Here is a 6,000-nt window from a genome sequence, read left to right as displayed (position 1 = left end):
AATATGTTATGGACTTTGTGTGCCAAGAGGGTTTACTAAAATTAAGAAAGCTTGTTTCCTACCATCATGTAGCATAAAATATTTTTCCTTTAATAAGTGTTCTTACTGAAACTGAAAGATTAATTATGCTGGAAAGGGGAGTGGGTAGAGAAATTTTCCAGACAAGGTATAACTGAGCTAAGCCTTGCAGAGTAAGTAGGGTTATTTTAGTAGAATTTAAGGGAAAGGTGTGCAAGGAGATTAGTCTCTGTGGTAGTCTGAATGAAAGATGAGAGTTAATTAGCTGGATGCCAAAAAATTCACAGGTGAGAATTACTTTCCTTTTCTTTGATTAGGGTGTCATACTAACTTGATTTTGTTAATACATAAAGAGAGGAATGACTCATATTAATTGTATTCACAGACAGATAAATAGTAAGAATACCAATTTATTGTTTTACTATCACTATAGTTGCATTATGAACTAGAACATGCAAGTGTAGCAGTGGAAAAGAGGGACATATTATTATAAGTAAATTGGTTAATTGGTGACCATTGAGAACCTTCCCTGTTTCTATCTGCAATCTGGATTAGATTTCCCCGTTCAGCATACCATGCCGGCTAATAATTTTCATTGGATGTATGGATTTAACTACCAAGCAGTACCTCATTCCTCAAGTCCAAGTAAGTTTATGGGAGACAGATCACTTTCATATAGTTAGAATACAGGATAGGTGAAGTGGAAGCAGTGAAAAAGACAATAGAAAGCAACTGCATATAGAGGAAGAAAAATCAATCATGAAAACTTCAGGTTTTTCTTTTCTGCTTTTTAAGCCATGGGTTTTGACAAGTAAGTAGTCAAATCTGGCCAGTTGTAGTTAATCTGGCCAGTTTTTAGGCCATTCCTTTTGCTTAATTATCCAGTGCTTAAATTAGCTTGTTATCCTCCATCTAAATTTTTGAAAATATTGATAATTAATGGTAAAGGGTCTGAAACTTATTGACTAGCAATAACGCACAAGGTGGGATTGGACTCAAAGAGGCTGCTACATACTCAGTTTCAGATGGGTCCTACCTGTATTCCTTCTCCTAACAGATCTTCTTGATGGATAGGCCTGGAAAAGAGGGGTCTTCTGACCAATTCATCCTACAGACTGAGGCAGGCTATGAAAGCAGGGGCTTTCTTACCTAAGGTGGAGATTCTTGAACTAGTAGGTTAATGTTGGAAATATTTTTGGAGGAATTAGGACAAAGTGAGGATAGTGAATCTGAATAGGTATCATTCATCTAGGGGTCTATGTAAACAATGAGATCATAGGTAGGGAGCCAAACTGAACTGAATGTGGGCAATGGGAGGTGGTCCGGATATCCGTTCCAGAGAGGGACAGACATACCTGCAGTAGATTTTATTCACTATAAGGATGGAGATAAGTCAGCCCAATTTAGTAAGGCTGAAAAGAGGCAAATATCTCCTCATATGTTTTAACCCTAGCCATAACATATCCTGAAATTCTCTTTGAAAGTATTTAATCAAAACTTTTTCTTATCTTTAACAGGTTACACACTATTGGATATCCCCTCCAAATACCGAGCTACAACTTTTTATTATCAAACTGACCCGAGCACTGTGAAGCTGCTTTTCAAAGGAGTCTTTCTTCACCAGGGTCTTAGGATGAATGTGCCCTGCAAAACATATTCTTTCTTTACCTGGGGAAAAAGGTAAAAAAAATAGTAGTGTGCTCTCTGTTCCTCTACTTAGCACACTTAACCTTTCAGAAATTCAGGATCTGCTTTGGAAAGAAAACAATCTTGACTTCCTGAGACACCACAGGCCTTTTTTTAGGAAGGTGAGATTGATAGTGTAACAGGTTGAATTTATAGGAGAAAATCAAGACAAAAAGGAGTTGAATTCTGAGCTACAGAAAGCAGATAATCCAGAAGATTTAATGATGGGGTCTGCAGAAATTATATTCTTTGAAAATGTTATAAGAGAGATAGGAGAGGGTCTTCCCTGGTGACGCAGTGGTTGAGAATCTGCCTGCCAATGCAGGGGACATGGGTTTGAGCTCTGGTCTGGGAAGATCCCACGTGCCGTGGAGCGGCTGGGCCCGTGAGCCACAATTACTGAGCCTGCACATCTGGAGCCTATGCTCCACAACAAGAGAGGCCGCGATAGTGAGAGGCCCACGCACCGCGATGAAGAGTGGCCCCCACTTGCCACAACTAGAGAAAGCCCTCGCACAGAAACGAAGACCCAACACAACCATAAATAAAATAAATAAACAAATACTTTAGAAAAAAAAAAAAGAGAGAGAGATAGGAGAGTGTGCTCAATGTTAGATTAAAGACAAAATTAGAAGATCCTGTGTTTGAAAAACAAGACACACTAAATTAGTGTGTCAGTCTTTAAAGACACTAATTTTTTTTGTTTGTTTTTGTTTTAAAATTTTATTTTATTGCAGTAAGAACAATTAACATGAAATCAACCCCCTTAAATTTTTAAGTGTACCCCACATTATGGTTGACTATAGATATAATGTGGTACAGCAGATCTCTCCAACTTCCTCATCTTGCTTAACTGAAACTTTATGCTCACTGATTTGTAACTCCCCATGACCCCTTCCCCTCAGCCCTTGGTAACCACCACATTTTAAATTTTTTATCTTCAAATATATTTAGTTGCTCAGAGTTTGATATTCAGAAAAAGCTAAATGTAATGACTAATTATTATGGTGTTCATATTAGCTACAGATTAATAGTAAAAAGTTAAATTAAACAGTCACATTCTTTTTTTTATACATGAAATTGATTTTAGTAATATAAGTAATATAAGTTTTTTTGGCTGCGCCCTGTGACATGTGGTATCTTAGTTCCCCAACCAGTGTTTGAACCCATGCCCCCTGCAGTGGAAGTTGGAAGTGCAGAGTCTTAACCACTAGACCACCAGGGAAGTCCCAGATCATTTATTCTAACTTTGCAAAAACAAAAAACAAAAAAACCCCTCAAGTTTCTGTTATAATTCATAGTTAATTGCATTATAACATCTCATGGATGATTGATAAAGAATAAAAAGAAAGAAGTCATCTTGTAAAGACACTAATTGATTCTTGCAGAATTTGGATAAATTTAAACAATATACCTTCTTGGTTACAGTGATATCAGGTATTTGAATTTACTTAGCATATTTCTAATTTAACCTGATTTGATTTTTCCCCCTAAATCTCAACATATGTATTACATTCTCTAGTATGCTCTGGGTTATCCATCTTTTCAATTGAGTTCTTACTTGTTTGGAAAAAAAGGAGGAAGCAGTAACTACTTAAGGACAAGAAGTATTTTCAGACACACGCATACATAGACTCCATGTAATTTAGGACTGTTTAACTTACATATTATTTAAGCGTGTTTTCTGACTTCAAACTCCTAGTTCTAATAAGTAAACATGTACATTTAAGATTTCAGCTGCTCTGAGAACAACGCTTTTCCTCCCTTCCTCCTTAATTCCACCTTAACACATCTGCAAAGACGAAAGGAAACCAGCTCACATTTTAGCCCCTCCTACCAAGGATAAGACTTGAACTTCTCTGTGGTCCCGGGCTGAGAAAGGATCCTGACAGAAAGCTAGAGGCGTAAAGGAGCCTGAGGAATCTCATTGTAACTCTGGGAACTGTAAGCAATATATTTACTCTTCCCTCGCTCACTCCACTTCTCTCTCCCGCCCTCCCTAGCTTTTAGATTGTATCTTGCTTGGAAGGAAGAAAGGACGAAGGGAAGCCTAGGATTCACCGCTGTGAAAAGTCTGCATGTCTTCTGAGTTTTGAAATGAGATACAGATCAGGGACCTTAATTTCCTTCTAAGAAATGCCAGTTTGCTTTCCGGGGTCTAAATGCACTGTGGAATCCGACGATAAGGATTTCCTTCATGTACAGCGCCGAAAGAAAGCGAACGTTCAGAAAGGCAGTAAGGGGGCTCTACTTAGCGCTCCACGTGATGCCACCCGGTGGTTGCCTATTCCCATTATTGAACAGCTTGATCTTTGACAGCCCTAAGGATCTTTAGCGAAGAAATTTATCAACTAATTTAAGGTTTAATTAAAAAATAGTCATTTCGGTTACTTATGCAAATGTGTGGCAGTGTTATCCGAAAAAACAAACAACACTGAAAAATTAATTGTATACTGACTGGTATTCTGATTCGTCCTTCTAAGTTATTTGACATGCCAGGAGAACAGAGATCGAAACAAGATATTGGAAAAGATTTGCTCAAATAAGAAAGCTAAGTTTTGAGTGTGAATACTATTTTAGTAATTTTGTATTGGAAGCATTTGTAAAAAAAAAAAAAAAGGCATTTGGATTTGAAATAATAGTGGTTTAACTTAAGTTTCCTATAACTTGTACTCATTTTAATCTTAAAATTAGTCATTTTTACCTCAAAAACTAGGACAAGAAATGCTCTTTATGTTGGTTGATGATGTAAGCACTTATTCATCTAAGGCAGATGGAGAATACTAGAGGCGGACCATTTGGATGGGTGTCATTTCTAAGTTATGACATTTACATATATGACCCTTTGGGTTCAAGGAGAATTTCTGTTTTGTTTTGTGTCTGTTTGTTGCATAAATTTGGAATTGTAGCCTAAGAGATGTTTGCAGGGAATAGTAGTGAAAGAAACCTTGTTAAGAGTTTTAAAATTATGTTCTAGAGATCTCTAGACCTTTCCAGTCAAGTTTGATATTGAGATTAAACAACAGGTATTTGTTTCTTTCAGTGAGCAGAGGAAGAGTTAAATTTTAAATTAAGCAATAATTGTGAAATGCATAGAGAAGTGTTTAATCTGCATTTGCTCAAAGCAGCTTTACAAACTTCCTGTAGGGGAAGCACATTTTATGGGATAAGAAACTATGAAACCTATTTAGTAATTTTCCTTGTCCCAGTTAAACATAAATGAAAAATATCTCAAAAGTGACTTGCAATATTAAAATGCTTTTTTTTTTTTTTTTTTTTACATTTTACGTTTATCAGTTTCTTGCTAATAGTACCTGATAAAGGTCATCCCACAGAGATACTTTGGCCTGTGTAAATTTTTAACCCATCAGTATCATTCCTAGTGTCTCTGCTTAGAAAGCAAAGTCATAAAATGAAATCATTTGCATTTAAAAAAAAATATCTTCCAGGAATAAAAAAGAGGAAGACAGAATTAGCTGTTTCCTTTTCCTCTTTTATGCCTTTTTATTTACCATCAGTTGTTTTCTTCCTCTTGCTTGCAGATTTTATAGCGTTAGTTATTCTCAGCTTCTTCTTTTTTGTTTGTTTATCACAGACCCTTTTACAAATCTTATGAAAGCTGTAGACTCCTTCCTAGAATAATGACACTTTTGCTCCTCAAACATGCACAAATTTTGAAACACCTTTAGGAATTTCACAAATCCCCCAAAACGATTCATGTCGTGTGAAAACATAGTATTTCTTAGAATTTCAGAGCTTTCTGACGATTTCAAATAATTAGCAAATTATTTTACTTATGAGTAAAGAACTGCCTCACAGTGAATATTGCATGTATTCAGTTAGTGTTCTGGAACTCTAAGTAATTGGTGTAATGGAAAAACTGCTGCCTGGAAACCAAATGACCTAGATTTTAGACTCCACCCCGATAGTAATTAGCTGTACAATATTAAGCTTGCCATTTTTCTATAACATCTTATATTTTTTATTGCTGAATGCAATAAGTAAAACATAATAGGGAAGTAAGATACAAGTTATTTATTTTTTTTTTAATACAAGTTATTTTTTATTGGACTGTGGGATGTCTATATTTGCTGCTTTTGTTCCAAAATTCCGAATGATATTTCCCAGCATAATTATGTTTTATAACATTCTTGTTTATTACAAAGATAATTCATGCTTACTGTTTAAATCCTGTTACATATAGAAATTGCAAAGAAGAAAAGGAAAATTGAACATATAGTTCCCAAAAGGGGTAACTACTTTTTTTTTTTAATTTATTTAATTTTAGTTCACTTT

At 35.6% G+C, this 6,000-nt stretch overlaps 1 protein-coding gene across 4 annotated transcripts in view; it reads left to right on the top strand.

Moving 5' to 3' along the window:
* The first annotated feature begins 2,820 nt into the window (after nucleotides 1-2,820).
* PLA2G4A (phospholipase A2 group IVA) overlaps nucleotides 2,821-6,000 on the top strand; it is a 157,376-nt gene continuing 154,196 nt past the window's right edge. For 3 of the 4 annotated variants that reach the window (XM_082472967.1, XM_082472963.1, XM_082472964.1), the window contains exon 1: nucleotides 2,823-3,648. The gene's annotated coding sequence lies outside the window, so the exon portion shown is untranslated. Of the gene's footprint in view, nucleotides 3,649-6,000 lie in introns of all 4 variants that reach the window. The other variant, XM_082472966.1, reaches the window with a different exon arrangement.

This window comes from Balaenoptera physalus (assembly GCF_965194825.1).
Source record: "Balaenoptera physalus genome assembly, chromosome: 1".
NCBI classification, from domain to species: domain Eukaryota; kingdom Metazoa; phylum Chordata; class Mammalia; order Artiodactyla; family Balaenopteridae; genus Balaenoptera; species Balaenoptera physalus.
Note: the sequence above shows the minus strand (reverse complement) of the source record. Positions and strands in the feature narration are given on the sequence as shown.